Source organism: Lepus europaeus, chromosome 22 (genome assembly GCF_033115175.1).
Source record: "Lepus europaeus isolate LE1 chromosome 22, mLepTim1.pri, whole genome shotgun sequence".
NCBI lineage: Eukaryota > Metazoa > Chordata > Mammalia > Lagomorpha > Leporidae > Lepus > Lepus europaeus.
In genome coordinates, this window is record NC_084848.1 from 22,302,104 (window position 1) to 22,319,618 (window position 17,515).

At 41.0% G+C, this 17,515-nt stretch overlaps 1 protein-coding gene across 9 annotated transcripts in view; it reads right to left on the reverse strand.

The window, feature by feature from the left end:
* The window catches only part of NRXN3 (neurexin 3), a 1,693,693-nt gene that overhangs the window by 550,452 nt on the left and 1,125,726 nt on the right, over positions 1-17,515 (reverse strand). The gene's annotated exons all lie outside the window — the stretch shown is intronic.

The following is a 17,515-nucleotide window of genomic DNA, read 5'->3' on the forward strand; positions in this document are numbered from 1 at the left end:
AAAGATAGGATGCCATGTTACAGTAGAATCTCAGATAACCAATTGTTTTAGGCATACTCTAAATATTGCAAGGGATATTCTGATAGTAAGGAAAAAGCTATTTATCTGAAATTCAACCTTAACTGGGTACTTGCTTTTTCTTCTATTTTTTTCCAAATATAGCAACTCTATCTGACCGCAGTGGAATATCTTTAGAAAACAGATATGAATCAAATAATCTAAGGGAGAAAGTAAGGCAGTAACTGTAAAATGTGTAGGAAGGGAGAGTTCTAGAAGAACAGAAGGGCTTGTAGTCTGGGAAGTTAAACTTTTCAAGGAAGTGAACTGGGGCTTCCCAGAGGAGGTGATATACCAGAGCAGACACCTGAGGTCTGAGGAGGTGTCAGGTGAAGGTAGAGGTGAGGAGCCTGCTTCAATGTGCAAAGGCAGGTCCATGGAGGACAAGTTGGAGTAGCAGAGGGCTGGAACAGAGGAGGCAGAAGGGCCTGATGGTGATGGCCAGATCAGGCAGGAACCCCTGTAGGCCACAATGAGCAGTTTTGTCTTAATTTCAGAGGAAATGGGGAGCTGTGAAGGAAGCAGTTGGTCTCTTTGCTTCTGTTTTGTGTTGTTAAGCAAGGCGTTAGGAAACCAGGGTTACAGTTTGACAAGACATAGCACCCTCCTGTAAGATGGAAGCACTGACTGCTCAACCTCAGCCCCTTCCTCTCTCCTAAGCAGTGCTACGATGAAAGAGGTACAGCACGATCGAAAGGAATGCATCCCGTGGTGTGCACTGCACTGGTCTGCAAACTGAGCATGTCCATGGTGTCAACTGGGATTATAATTATGAGTCATGTCCTCCAGCAGAGAGTCCCAACTTCCTTTGTGGACCCTTCTCACAATATTCCCCTACCTGCCCATCTCAGCAACCCAGGTCACTGAGCACTGAACATCTCTCTGATTGTTTTCCTAAAGTCCTATCTCTTATCTCCTGTATACCAGTGGAAAACTATCTTCAAAACGGGTTGTAAAGTTTATCTCTTTCAAAAAGCACTTTAGAATGATTGGCTTTTGTATCTTTCTAAATCCTCATTGTAGTCTCTACTTATGTTTCTCATACTGCACCTTCATTTATGCACTTTATGTTCTCACCACTTTAATTTACTCACTAAATTTTCATTAATATTTACCATCAAGCACCTTTTATTAAAAAAAAAAAATAATAATGGTTGGGCCAGCGCTGTGGCGCAGCGAGTTAACGCCTTCCCTGAGGCTCCGGCATCCTTTTCGGGCGCCGGTTTGAGACCGGGCTGCTCCACTTCTGATGCAGCTCTCTGCTATGGCCTGGGAAAACAGTAGATGATGGCCTAAATCCTTGGGCCCCTACACCCACGTGGGAGACCCGGAAGAAGCTCCTGGCTCCTGGCTTTGGATTGGCGCAGCTTCAGCCATTGCAGCCATCTGGAGAATGAACCAGCAGATGAAAGACCTCTCTCTCTCTGCCTCTCCTCTCTCTGTGTAACTCTTTCAATTAAATAATTAAATCTTAAAAAAAAAACCCTGCCATTCAAAATATAAAATGATTAACTCATTCTTACCCTTTAGGAAGTCACAATCCAAAAAGATAAAACTAACTGTTGATAAGAAAAGCAACACAATGTTGTGTGTTTAATAAAATTAGTTTTAATGAGCTCTTCCACCAAGGAATGACCTTCATGTAAGCAGGAACCAAATCTTATCCATGTCTAAGTTTATAATACCCATGGCCATGTATAAAACACAGTAGAAGCTTAATCATTTCAATTATACATTGAAGAAGGAACAATGGAGGAAAAAACACAGAAGTTTGGAAAACTCACTGTGCAGATAAGAGGTAGAGAAGTCTTGGTAGACAAAGCGTTACAGATAAAGATGAACTAGATCTACTAAAAAAGAGATTTTCAATCAAGGGAATATTCTAAGGTTGTAGAAATTTTGAAGGATTAAGTGAGGACTGAAGTGAAAATGCTGGGTGGAAGCCCTATTTGAGAGCTATTATTTCTCCATCTCTTCATTCTACAACTATCTGTGGAAACTCGCTATTTGATAGTCACTGTTTCAGGCACTGTGGACACAACTATGAACAAGCTGGACAAGGTCACTACTCTGAGAAGCTACATTCAAGTGGGCTGATGGAGGCAACAAATAAGCAAAGGAGCTATCGTGGAGAGAGTCTAGTGACAATGAAAAGAAAGGAGATAGGATGCTTCAGAGGGACTTGAAAGAATACATTTTGGCCTGGGTCCTTGAGGAAAGACTCTTGAGCAGATGATACTGAAGTTCAAGCTCAATGTTATGATAAGAAGGAGCTATCATTGACAATCTGGATGAAAACATTCCAGATGGAAGGAACTGATACTATAAAGGCCCTACAGCAGGCTTAAAGAATAAGAAAAGAATAATCAGAAAAAGGCTAAGGTTGTCCAGTAGCATGTTAGTAGATAAAGCCAGGGATGACCAGAGCCAGATCACGTAGGGCAGGGCTTGGTTTTTGCTCTGGGTGCAGAATGGACTTCATCCTGTGTGGCCGTGAGTAGCTTATGTAAGCGTGGCACAATCAGACTTGTACTTCAGATGGTTGGATCCAGTGGTAGATGAGTATGAACAGAAGCCTAGCCTATTATTGCAATTATAATAGAGCTAGATGATAGCATGGTTGGAGATGCTGCAGGATTGGAAAATACAGATGTGGGCACCATTTTAAGTAATTTACAACTATGCTGTACATCTTTGAGAGTAGAGCTGATGTTTTGATTTCCATTTCAGAGCACAGAGCAGTGCTTTACGTCGCTCATGGTGAGCATTCCACAGTTAAATGTGAAGTCCAGTACATTTCTTCTGGATGCACTCTTCTCTCAACGGTTCTCCTGCCCTTCTTTACTGGAAAGTGCAGAAATTGTACACAAGACACCAGGTCACACAGGGTGATGCAGAGCACTGAAACTGGGTATTGGTTTCTGCTCTGTCACTAAATGCTTGAATGACTTTTGTCAAGTCATTTGTTTCTTTGGTTTTGATTGCATCAGCTAAAAAATTCCTGGAATGAGCAGCTGTCATCTGACTTTCCCTCCGTGATTTTTTCTCTGTAATGCTGCAACACATTCTACAAATAACACTAATTTTAGAGGAATATATCAAACTTGTGTGTCAAACACAATTATACTTAGTGAAATAAGCCAGTCCCCCAAAAGAGAGATATCATGTTTTCCCTGATCTGCAGTAACTAACAGAGAACCTAAAGTGTAAGGTTTATTGGAGTGAAATAGACAGTTTGAGATTCAATGATTGGTTACAGCTCCTGTCTCTTCTGTTGAGGAACAGGGTTTTTTTCTCCATACTATTTGTTGTTCTCTTTAGTCGGTGTAGAGTTAAACTTACGAGTATTAGGTAAACTGAAAATCGATCTTTGTCGAATTAAGAGTGGGAATAGGAGAGGGAGGAGGAAGAAGGGATGGCCCATGGGTGGGAGGAAGAATAGGGTGGGAATTATCACTATGTTTCTAAATCTGTGTACATGAAATACATGAAACTTGCCTAACTCAAATGAAATTTTAAAAACAGAAATAAAAAATTGGCCATATTTCAGGTATAGTGTCCAATATCAATCAAGTGAACTGGAAATGTATTATACTTTCTCACATGAGAATGTATTTACACCATTTATACACTACATATTTATCAAATCACTGATTCAAAACATTTATAGAACACCTAGTATGTGCAAGAAAATGTGCTAGCCATCTAGGGGAATTAAGATGAAATAGTCCCAGAAAAACCAACTCCCCTATCCTTCTATGTCATGCTCCTACAATGCAGCAGAACTTGCAGATTCTTCCTTTTTTGGGCAGACTGTACACTTTTCCTTTCATTACAAACCATCTTCAGTCAAGAGCTCCTTGGGTAGTTAATGGTGTCTTGTGAAGATCCTTAAAACTCTCCTCTCATTTTACTCTTGATTAAAAAGAAAGAAAGCGCGGGATCTGAGCCCTTGACTGATTTACACTTCAATTTAATTTCTCCCTTTCTCTTTCCTTTCACTGGAAGAAACCTTCCATGTAATTAGGCTAGAAAGCTCTCATCAAACAGTTTGATTGAACTACAGCACACAGAATTTCCTGTCTGGGCTGCTGGTGCAGAGAGAAAGCCGCGATTCTCCTTTTCTCCGAGGTTGTAGCAAGTCCGAGGTGGACTGGGAGCTGTACTCCAGGTGGCAATTAAGGGAAGCAGTGCAAGAGCTTGGAGTATCGAGATTAACAGGCTGCTTTCCACGCCTTACTCCTTCTGTGCTGATTTGCTACTCATTGTCCTGGAGACAATCTCAACCCGCCAGTCCACAGGGAAACAGGTGACACCTAGGAAGCCTGGGCTCTGCATTGTGGTGCAATACAAAGAGAACTCAACAGAAAAGCTGCAAAGCTGTGTGTTATCCTCAGCTTGCCCCTAATTTGAAAAGTGTGACTTGGGAACAACTCAAAACCTCCTAGTCTGTTAGATTCTTTGCATGAAAAATAGTTTGAAAAAAAAAGTCTCTGAAGACCTCATGCAGGTTTTTGCATCTGATGATTCCACAAACGCAAAGCAGCTTCGGAGTCCTGGGAAAGGCCATCGGAACATTATTTCCATGGCACCACCCTAGGAACTGAGGGATTTGGTGGTGATGTTGTGAGTCTTTTTCTGGGTTACCGTCACTGAGATATTTTGTTCAGGGAAACTAAGAGGCACTATCTCAGGATTTCTGAAAGAGGGGTCTCTGTGACTGGCCCACTAGGTGCGTAATAATTGACAGATGATGAGGATAGCAGTATTTACATACAAAAATGACCCCAGGCATGAAAAATCACAAGAAATATGAGTCACTCCAAAGGGAAGAATTGGCTATGGAAGATCAAGTTTCCAGGTTTATGTTTCTATTTCACCTAAAATCTATCCCCCCACCCCGAAGTTATTATTGGCATGCTGATATGAGTCCCTAACAGCATTGCACTGAAAAAAAAAAAAAAGCCATCACAGCAGTAAAAAGCATTTATGTAAATATTGCCACGTATGTAAGGCATAGAGAGTTTAGTCTTTATATCTGATGAGTACATTCCATGCCAGGAAGAAAACAGGTTTCTATCAAGACCTTTAGGCCATTTTTCTCTACACACGCACACTCACAATATTCACCCAAATAGAAAGGTTGACTACCAGTCTTGGAATATTCATTTCATTAGTTTTACCCTAATAATTAATGAACTGCTATATGTATGAAAAGTCAAGAATAAAAATTTACTCAAAGTAATCTAATAAGAGTGAAGAGCTCAGAAATCATCAGAAGTCTGCCTGTGAGTGCTCACAGAAAGATGAATATTGAACTTGCAAAGAAAAACTTGGAAGGCCACTTCAAGTTTATGGGTTGTAATTCTTCCGCTTTGCACGTGACAGAACTAAAACCAGGAAGGTTTGGTAGTTTACCTAAAACTGTAAGTTGACTAGAAAGACTGCATTAGCTAGTCTCAAGAAATGTAATTTACTAAGAAAATATTTCTTAGAGTGAGTCAAAAACTAGTGGGGTGAATCGATTGAGAAGCCCCCTCACCCTTGGATCCTTGACTGAACATGCAAGTAGCTCTTGTCAACTGACTCAGAAATCAGGATGAGTTTCTAAATGCAATTTTGGGAAGCCTTTACTAGAGTACCATAGGACTTGTGAATGGAGGGAAGTATTCTCACCATTTGCTCTCAGCATCTGGCGGCAGGTCTACATTTGCATAGATTAACCTAAAAATTCAGCAGATGCAAGGATCTAAATACCTAGTGATGGAAAGAACCTGAGTGACTTTCTTAACTTGATGGACTCGATTTCTTGTTCAGTACATTCCGACAGTCGTAATTCCTACCTGGAGGGATGGTAATAAACACCGAGAAAAGCTGAGTACATGGTTCAGACCTTGACACAACACATGTCCTGTTCGCTATTAAGTTCAGAACATATTCAGAGTTCTCATAATTTCTCCTGGCTCTAGGTAGAACGTCAAAGACTCTTTTTAAATGGCACATTATTCTGGGGCGGGCGCTGTGGTGCAAATGGGTTAAAGCTCCAGCCTGTAATGCTGGTATCCCAAAAGGGCACTGGTTTGAGCCTTGGCTACTCCACTTCTGCTTCAGCTCTCTGCTGTGGCCTGGAAAAGCAGTGGAGGATGGCCCACATCTGTGGGCCCCTGCACCCGCATGGGAAACCCAGAAGAAGTTCCTGGCTCCTGGCTTTGGATCATCTCAGGCCATTATGGCCATTTGGGAGGGTGAACCAGCAGATGGAAGACCTCTCTGTATTTCTTTCTTTAAAAACTCTTTCAAATAAATAAAAATTAATCTTAAAAAAAGTAAAATAAAATGGTACATTATTCTATTTAAGAATAATACTATGAAAATTTCTAACACCTTCCAGGGAATATTATTTGAATATTTCAATAAAAAGAGCCCAGGTCTGAATTCAAACTGCTTGGATACTTAACCCAGTTCAGCTCTGTATTACCTATATGACCTTTGGCAAGTGACTCAAACTTTCTGTGTTTCAGTATCTACACCTTTAAGATGGTAAAAGAACCACTCCTACATCATAGGAGATATAAACAAGTTAAAATCTTTTAAAAAGTGTTAGGTATAATGAAATAACTAAAAAATACATTATTAAAGAATAGAATAGGTATCATTGTCATTTTGTAAACACAGAGATATCTTTTCTGGGTTTCTTTGTATATTTGATTGAATTAATTTGAGATGCTCAAAGCCGTTTGCCCAAATATGCAAGGATACTGGTTCATAGAAAGAGAGAAGCAATAACTGACTCACAGAAAAATGAAAAAATAAAATAAAACACACACACACACACACTAAAACTTTGGCTTTCCTAACAACTGGATCTTTCCTCCACTTAAATTGTTCAGAGGGCGAAATTATCCATGCAGTTGAGATTCAACCAAATAATATTTTATAACTTTTAATGCAGCCCTAATATTGTTGAAATAGATCCCAGCACTATGAGATTTGTCTTTTTTTTTAACATGTAATCTATAGTTGTTTATCATATGGTTTTTAAGGCAGTTATTAAAACCAAAGTTTCAAAGCAATTAGGGTCATCGTATTAACTTCTATTCTATGAGTTCCTATTAGTGTTTGTGAAGTTGGGATTTCAGGACAAGAATGAAATGGACTATGGAAGCACATTCAAAATATTCCCCCAGAGTGATGGCCTTTGGTCTGGAGCCACTAAGGCAAGGTCCAGCCTGGGAAAGCCATCCTGCTCCTCCTTACTGGCCATTGCTCCTATTCTGATTAGTGTGTGCCCAACTGCTCACTGCAGAAGGTATCCATTATAGCTGTGCAGTTGTGCAAATCTTGCATACCCTTCGCAAAAAGTTATCTGAGTAGCAATTTCAAATTTCTTAACATGCTCTTTCACTTTTCCACATGGGCTGATTATTTATTCTTCTTGTTTAAGTCTCTGCAGATACTAGACCCTGTCTCTATCCTCCCCCTCTCCTTCCTATGGCACCATCAAATGACAAACATGCAAATCAAATAGATGTTAAGCAAAACACTGATGCTGGTTCAGGTTAATGCTGTGCTCTGTCAACCCACTCCACTGCTTAGCAACCACAGAGGCTCACCCCAAGTTCATTTTCATTTTAATGTGCCACACAGAAAAGCAGCCTAAATATATATCCCCAGCTCTGAAGCATATAATCTGTAAACTACAGGAACAGGCGGATCATTTCCATTAGTTTCTTATGTAGCAAAAACCACAATTTGCACCCAAAGCATGTAATTATATTCAAATTCTGAAAGGCTGCCTCAGAAATAGTTGAAATTCATAGTTAGGGGGAAAGTCAGTCAAGAGTAGACAGAGTCATGTTTTAATACGGGGAGTGAAATGAATATTTCAAAACAATAAAAAAGGGGAGGTGAGTGCAGAATCTCAGAAGATGAGCCTTGCTGGTTCATAGGGGAATTTTATGCTCATGTAGCCACTCTGTCATTGGTAAGCAATAGGTTTAGACTGGGATGGGAGACATGTCTTGGATAATCATGATATGGCTTCCACACAGGGAATAGTGACATATTACTTTACAGGTAATTTCTTTCCTGCTTTCTTGCAAAACAGACCCAACCAGGACAGGAAATACTTCCCTGAACAGAAGACAGAACACTTCATCACCCAAGGGTCATCCAGACAGAGGAAGCCTTCGGAACATCCCAAGGTATCCCACCACTGCAGCATGATGAAGAATTAATACTAACTGCAGGCCAGGAAGGTCTAATGCTAGCAGAACCCAGGACTTTATCTGGCTAGGGGGAGAATGCAGCAATAAAGTTCAGAAAATATTGAAATTTGAGAATGCTGAAGGAAGTTCTCTACTACAGTAGTGAAAAAAATGCAGTAGACATGGAGTCATACTGCTCGGGTTCCTAACTTATTCTGAAACTGACTGGATGCTTTTGTCTGAGTCCCCATTTTGCCCATTTGAAAAATCGAGAGGCTGGCACTGTGGCAGAGTAGGTTAAGCCTCCTCCTGCAGCGCTGCTATCCATATGGGCAACAGTTCAAGTCCCAGCTGCTCTACTTTTGATCCAGCTCCTTGATAATGACCTGGGAAGGCAGTGGAAGATGCCCTAGATGTTTGTGCACTCACATTGGAGACCTATGGAAGCTCCTGGCCCCTGGCTCTGGATTGGCCCAGCTCTGGCCATTGCAACCATCTGGGGAGTGAACCAGTAGATAGAAGATCTTTTTCTCTGTCTCTCCCTCTCTCTGTCTGTAACTCTGTCTCTCTAATAAATAAATAAACCTTTTTTAAAGAAAAAAAAATTGAGCTTTCTTACATCTCTAATGTCTTAGGAACCTGTTGATACATTTTTGAGGGGTATGACTTCCCCTGCCCTTGGCCTATTTTATAAACTAGTATTCCTCCTCTCTAGTACACCAGAGAGTCAATGATATGGCATTTCACTCAGTTATGTATTTATTACTCCTAAAGCCATATAAAATGAGCATTGTAGTACAGTAGTTACGTCACCATATGATATGTCCATATTCCTTATCAGAGTGCCTTGTTCAAGTCCTGGATGCCCCACTCCTGATTCAGCTTCCTGGTAACGTACATCCTAGGATGCAACAGGTGATGGTTCATGTACATGGGTCCCTGCCACTCACCTGGGATCCCAGATGGAGTTCCAGGCTTCTGACATGGCCTGGCCCAGCCCTGTCTGGTGCAGGCAATGGGGGAGTGAACTACTAAATGGAAAATTTCTCTTTTTCTCTTGTCACTTTGATTTTCAAATAATTTTTAAAATTTAAATTACAAAAAAAATGTATCAGGTGTGAATGTTTGGGTACTCGCCTCCTTGGGATTATTAGCTCCTTGGATCAGAATTTGTGCGGGCAGATCAAGACATTTAGAAATTTATGATGAACTAGACATTCTTGCAAACACTTTGCAAAGGTATCTCAAGTGCATTAACCAGAATTGTGCATTAACCTGTAGATTCTCGACAAAAGAACTACCTACATCTGTTTCCTGTTTCTGGAGTAGATGGACTATATAATTTAGCAAAAAGTCCATGATCTTTGTCATCAGAGCAGGGTCTGAATCCTAACTCCGCAACCCCCCTCCTCCAATACCCTCTACACTACTTTGATCAAGCCACTTAGCCTCTCTGAGTCTCAGTATTTTAATTTGTAAAATACAAGTGTGCTTCAAAAGAGTCATGGAAATGTATATCATGAAAGACTATGCATGCATTTCAAATGTTTTGTGCCATCACAAACAGCTTTTAATTCCATTTTCCATGCATTTTTGAAGAGCCTTATTTTTTCAAGTAATTTTATTAATTTTGAAGGCATGTGAAGAATAAAAAAATTATTTACATAAAGCATTGGGAAGAGCTCCTTGCACATGGGAAGTGTGCATTACATGTTCAGGTGGGACTCAAGCCAGTCTCTCAAAACCCTACCTGTAAGTAGAAACAAAGTGCTTGCTCTTTCTAATCTCAGTTATTCTGGCCCCTGTCCTGATGTGATAAACACAGAAGAGCATTTGAAACACAGCACAGAGCTTCTTTCTAGTGTTAACGAAGTCTATTTAAACGGAAGCCACATTCTTCCTATCTCATGGAGACTGTGGTGAAGTTGGATTGTGGGCTTTATAACAACCCAGTGTGTCATTCTTGTACATTACACTGCTTTTGTCTGAGGGGGAAACAGAAAACATGCTTGTGGCTTTGTCAAAGTCATTATGATAGTCAAGAAAACAGATCCATAAAATATTGGCAGACCTGTGGAACTCAAACAGATTTAAGATGCACAGTGGCATCTGATCTGAGAACCGGAGAATCATGCAGTCCTAGTGCAGAGATCACCTCATGCAGTCATCTCATTGTACCAATGAGAGGAAATAGCAAAGAAAGCTTTCCTTGGCTGTAGCACGAAGGCGCACACATGTTATGTGTCACACAGAAAACTACATTCCAAGAAAGGGGCTAAGTCCGACTGCCCATTCAATGTTTAAAAGTTAAAAGACTACTTCTAAAATAAAATAATAAAAAAAAAAACCTCATGCCACATCCACAGTCACAAAGAGAGGGAGAGGGAGAAGGAGAGGTATAGATATATAGGGAGAAAAGTAGGCCTCAAATCTAAGTCTTTTCCTCTTGAATTCTGGTTTTAAATTTGAGCACTATAAAATTAAGTCAAAGGGCACTGGCACCTCCATCTTCTCCGTAACCTCTGAGCTCTGGTAAGTAAAAGTAAAAGACATGAAAAGAAGTTCTCCATTTCCAGATGTGAAGATGGTTGTCCCCCAACAGACCTAGTACATACTAGATTTTTCCTAGTACACACCAGATTAAAAATTGTAATTTTCAGTAAACTCTGAGCATAGGAACATTTTAATTCCATACAAGTTTACTGCAAACAGAATCCAATTGCATATCCAAAACACTCTTAATCTATCCCTTGCATTTCTTTCCATTTCACTAGGCTACTAATCTTCTAAATAGCTTGTTATAATTTGTTATCCTAGTATAAATGTTGTCTAGTATAGATTTCTACCTAAGGAGACAGTTATCAGAAGTCACAGCTGGCTTTTGTCACAGGCTATCTTTGTCTATTTTCATAAACAAGAAAATATACATGAAAGCTTCCTCATCTTTCCCAGAAAGGGAGTATGTAAATGAAATCATCTCTAGGAGGCAAAAAGTGTTACTGTAGATAGAGAAAAGAGGCAAACTAGTAAATGCATTCTCTTTAATTTCAATCTACCAACCAGCAAACATTCAACACTGAAGCTCAACTTTGTGCAAAGAATTGAAATAGAGCAGCATTATCATGAAAATATCACTCATAAATTATTTAGTTTGTATACAATGGTTTACAAGGTACAAAGTACATCTTGTTTCATGTCCCAGGCAATTCTCTGATGTAAGTCTAATAGCTAGTATTATTGCTATTCTAGTATAAAGATGCAGAAATCAAGTCTTGGTCAAACAAAAAAACTTAGTCAAGTTCATAAAGCTGCTAAATGATAGAATAGAGACTCAGACCTATTTCCTGCAACTCTAAATTCTGTGGTTCGTCATTCAGCGCCTACCTAACACAACACTGCCCACTTGAACTCCTTGAGATCTGCTTTATCCTTGTTAGCACATATTTTCAAAATCCCTTTTTTTCTCCTGGAAATAAATGCATACAGAAACAAAGAAAATCATTCCCTTTCCCCAGAGTACCTCATTCAGGCTTTATTTCCACATTTTCTCAATCATCTCACCCCAAGCATCATGTCATGAAGTCAGACAAGCTGTCCCACATTTGTATTTTAGGATGAACTTTCATATACACACAAAATCCAGCAGAAAAACAATGAAATTGATACTTTTTCAAAAAACTTACTTTTCAGTTGCCAAACAAGTAGTCATTTATACTTAGCAAACCTGATTTTTCTCACTGAAGGATGAGATGTGAAGAGTTGGTGTGTCTTAGGAAAAGAAATGAATGACACCTACAGTTCATAAAATAAGCCAACGAGAAGGCTGGACGGTCAGGCTTAGAAGGACACCAGTTCCCCACAGACCAGCGTGGGGACACTTCCCCGTGTCTGCAGCACGTGTCTACAGCCAGACAGAATCAGCCCACCTGCACTTCTAGGTCTGCATTCTGTCACAGAAAACAAGCCAGGAAAAAGCAAACACAACTTGTAACTAAACCTACTATTGTTCTTTTTCCCCACATATGTAAATAGGTATTTTCCTCTTGAGGCACCATTTTATCAATTTTGGAATTTGCTACCATTGCCGCAGACTTTTTACTTTTTCATTGTGAAAGGGTGATTTCAGCAAAGATTGACTGAAGACTGAGCTTTACTTCTTTCCCAGGGGCTGCCTCCTGGGGAGGAAGAGGAGGAGGAGTGGAGGCTGAAGGCTGCACCCCAAAAATTCCTACACTGAAGCCTTCATCCCTGGTACCTCAAAATGGGATTATAGTTGGAGAAAGGGTCTCTAGGCCAGCGCCGTGGCTCACTAGGCTAATCCTCCATCTGGGGCGCCGGCACCCCAGGGTTCTAGTCCCGGTTGGGGTGCCAGGTTCTAGTCCTGGTTGCTCCTCTTCCAGTCCAGCTCTCTGCTGTGGTCTGGGAAGGCAGTGGAGGATGGCCCAAGTGCTTGGGCCCCTGCATCCACATGGGAGACCAGGAGGAAGCACCTGGCTCCTGGCTTCGGATGGGCACAGCTCTGGCCTTAGTAGCCATTTGGGGGGTGAACCAACAGAAGGAAGACCTTTCTCTCTGTCTCTCTCTCTCTCACTAACTCTGCTTGTCAAAAAAAAAAAATAAAATAAAATGAAATAAAATAATAAGCAGAAAGGGTCTTTAAAGCAAATTGAGTTGACTAAATTAAAGGGGGAATTTTAGAGTGTACCCAGGTCCAACCTAATGGGTGTTCCTATAAGAGGAAATAAGGACACCCAAAGAGGCACCAGGGATGCAAGTGTATGGCACAAAGACAATATGGCAGCACCATGACAAAATCGTCTTCTGTAAGCTAAAGAGAAACCAACTCTGACACCTTGATCTTTGGCTTGTAGCCTCCAGAGCCATAAAAAAAAAAAAAAATACATTTCTGCTGTTAAAGCCAAGTCAGTAGTATCTGTTAGCCCTAGAAAACTAATGCAAGCAGTTAAGTATGAACAAGTGTAAGGTTTACCTTCAGAGATAAGCAAACATTCTGAGCTCTTATCAATTCTCTCATTAAATGTAAAATGGAATACGCCACCTCTTCCAGACTCAAAATCTAATGCAAAATAATTAAATTTTTTTGCTATGAAATACCACCCATTGGCCAGTTTGGTGAAGGTTTTATTTTTTCCTGAAAGGAACTGTTCTTGTTATCTCATCTCCTCTTCCTATAATATAGCAGCCCTCACCTCCACCCCACCGAATGATCCATGATGCATGACCAAACTCCTGAAGATACTTATACTAGGTTATCTCAATCTTCCCAGAGAGACCTTTTAAGAAGAAGTCACTCTCCAAATTATCACATGCTGGCAAATTTTAGACAAGAAAAACAAAGCATCTAGAGGAGAGAGGAAAAACCAATTTAATTAATTCATCACCAAGGCCAAAGACATATAAATCTTATCATTCTATCTGTCAACCAACACAATGAATTATTCAGAGCCCAGAGTCCCAAGAAGGAAGGCAGAAAGAAAGTGGTTAGAAAGCAGCTGGTTGAGCAGAAGAAAGTGCTCATAGCTCACCACAAAACCAGCCTGGTGGTGGCAAAAGTTCAGAGGCAGGTCCCTTTGATAAGTAAGCAGCAGGCTATTTTCTTCTGAGAAGAACTCCTGGCTGAGGAGCTGTAAGTGGGACCACCACCCGATCTTCTGTTAAGGTGGTCTGAATAGGACTCTGGGCAACTTTACAAATGCAACTGTCTTCTGAGCAAGGGACCTTCCAAACAAATATTGTGCTGGGATCTCTTTAAAGTGAAGTTTTCTGTGTTCTACACTTGTCGTCCCAAATTTCTAAAGATCCAGGACAGTCTGCTATCTTGTAGAAGATAAAATGTAAAATATGTATCATGGCTAGGACCCTCAGAGAAAACTTCTATTAAAACTATAAATATTAAAACATTTTTCAGGCAGATGTACATCAGAATTCTATAAGGTAAAAATAAAGGAAGAAAAGAGAAGGCAAAAATATACAGAAATCCCTTATGAAACTGAAGGCTGGTAAACAAATACATTTCACTATTTATATGTCCCTAACCACTAAACTATCCTATACTTTGATAAAGATTTAAAAAACAAATGTAAAACCAATGCCTAAAATATCCTGTTGAGATAGTATTCATAACAGAAGAATATAAACACACATTTTATGAGACATTTAGATTTTATAATAATAAATGTGGCTAGGGCTCTGGATTCTACACACACAAACCCCCTGCATTTTTTAAAATAGAAACACTTAGCCGTCATGGTAATCAACATTTTTGAAAAGATCCCTAGCTGAACACACAGTGTCTACCTAGTTTTTCCCTGTACACTGCCTGGCACAGAAGTGGTCTGAGTGATGCTGAATAGAAAGGAGCATGAAGGGGGCTGGGAAATCTACAAGAAGGGGCAGCACAATGGGGAAAAGTCCCCTAGATACCCATTAAGAATGGGATTAGTTCTCTCCTGACATACAGGCCTAACCAGGTACTACATGGAACACCCCAGGAGAGTGTGGTCTTAGTTTCCCCAGAAGGACCTCAGCACCCCCTGGGCTGCCCTGGGATAAAGACTTCAGGCAAATCTCTAACATAATCAGTTTGCTGAAGACAGCAATTAAGCATAGTGTGAAAATATGGGTACAGCAGTGCCTCTCCAGGGGATTTCGGTTTCTTTTATCTGTCTTAATGTGAACCCACTAAATGTAAATCCCATGGGGGGTGGCAAGATGAGGTGGAGGTGGGGGTGGAGGGAGTCATGATGGCAACAACTGAGAACAGCAGCTCTGAGGACTTTTCTTCCAGGACATGGGAAGAGGAGCAAGGAGAGTTAAAAAGAAAAAAAGCTTTCTGAATTTCAAAAAAGGTTCTTGTGTTTTCTCCCAGAAGGAAGGGCATTTACTTCTTCCCAGACACTGGAGAGCCGTGCAGTGGGGTGATCAGAAACAAACATCAGTTTCATGGTGCTATGACTCCTACCACCTCCATCAAAAGATTTGTTAAATAATTGCTGTGAGCTACGCCCTCGTCTAGGACTACAGGCAAACAAGTGTATTCCAAGTGTGAATGAGAGGTGCATCAGCAGAGCTCTGTGAGGTTTCCTGATCCTTTTAACAGAGAAGTAAAAGGTCATGGCTGGAATGTGGGAGTTTGAGTCAGGTTGAGTTATCTTGATTGCTGATTCTCTTGATTTCAAGCTTAAAAACGAATTAAATATGCAAAGGACCTACTTGATATTGATACAATCACTCTCCAGATCCCAAATTCACGGGGTCAGATTTTAGGACTAATAAAAGATCGTGAAGAGTTAATTTGTGGGTCTTTTTATCTGAGCAATGCCAGACCATGGAGTTCACGGTGTTTTACAGAGAGTCCTGTGATTGCAGGGTCTTTTCTGGGTCTCTGGCCATTTGCTTAATTTTGTTCTCCATTTCTATCACACTGAATCTTATCAGATGCAGGTTAATGAGAAACCAGACTGAGAACCAGTCAAAAAGATTTAGAGGATGCTGTGCAGCCAATCCTTGAAGCAATGAGGTAAGTAGCGAGGAGTCACATTTAACCTGTGCAAGGCTCAGCCCCTGTAGCTGAGCCAGAGAGAGCAACCCAGGAACACCCAGGTAGTGCGGCTCTGCAAATTCCATCACTTAATAGCAGCTGCTTTTAACTGTTTCCATCCTGAGCAAAAACCACCCAGATCCTGTCAGCCTCTAACCTCTAACTAATGCATAATCTCCATCTCCCTGCTGATCATTTACACTAATTAGCAAAATTTAGCTAATTATCGCTGAGCGTTTCCTCGTGTAATTATGGCTATTAGTAATAGCTATCTGGGTTCCCCCACTTCCTACTCCGCTTCTCCTCCTTTCCCATCCCCCTCTTCCCACTCCCATTCCTCCTTGGGAGCTAAGAGTTTCCATTTCACTGAAACAGCTTTTTGGTTGGTGGTCATAGCTCTCTCTACTTTTTTCAAGAGAGTCTACACCAGACCCGGAAAGAACCACAGAGAAAACAGCAACCCTATCCACATCAAGATGAAGCCTTGTCCCCTCCCCAGCACCCCCTTCCACCAACCTTCACAACTCCATCAAATAAAACAAAGGGAGTCCTGAAGAGCCCAAGTGTGTGCTGGCATTTTCTCAACGTGCTCCCACTTAATGCTGCAGGCTGCACAGAGCACAAGCCCAGGACCAGAAGGCTGGGGGAAGAGTTAACTTTCTGAATGGGGTCTTTGAAATACAAGCATAGGCAGAGACCCCCTGCTGTGGTTCACGCTCAGGCTCTGGGCTCAGGCTCTGGAGGGCTGTTCTGCTTCTACACCTCTGTGGTACCTATCCTTCCTACCATCGGAATCCAGTGCATAGTAAACAAATCAGAGGCTCCCTTCTTTAGAACAGTTTACTACAGCGAACTCCAAGCTTAGCCGCAGACATCATCCTTTTAAAGGCAGTCTGCTCAGAACTGAATATATATTTTAAGAGCCATAGATCTCTTCCCGCAATAGCCATTCAAGATGGGTTGATTTGTGTGAACCAGCCCATGCCTGCTATCTTTAATTGAAATAGTGTTTGCATAAATGTTGGAATTAAAGTTACTATATTTCACACTTGGGTACATTATAAATGTACTTAGCCTTATCATACATGCTTTCTCTATGAGTGAACAAGATTAGGTGAACAAGTTCAGTGAGAGCTGCTCTTTCCACCAGACATGTAGGCAAATGTAAAGCTGTGAAAATGAACCATAATGGCCACTAGCTAATTCTATTTTCTTCTGACACTCAGGGACTCCCCCACTGACCTTTGCTACACAGACAACTTTCAGACATTTTTATCAAGTTCAAGCAGAAGACTTGGTTCCTGCTGTCTGCTATTTCCCAGTGACTAGCCCCTAAAGAAGAAGGAGTTAGGAAGGGTGAAAGCAAGGTGAGTGAATGCATTCCCAAGAGCAGCTTCCAGACTTGTCTGAACAAGTTGCCTGCCCTTATGGGGGGGGGGGGGTGTGTGCAGCCACTGGAAGGCTGCAAAGGAGAGAGTGGTGTTTGCAGCTAAGAATGAAGGAGCTACCTGCAGGAGAGCCCCTTAGAGAAAAATGGGGACTAGGGGCAGAAAACACTAGCCTTTGAGAGATAGCGGACATTTTTTTTTCCTTCATGCACATGCAATGCTTTTCATCATTTTAAATTCAATTTTTGGTGCTCGCCTCCCATCCCCGGCAACACTACCTGAAATGCCAGTGGGTGAAGGAA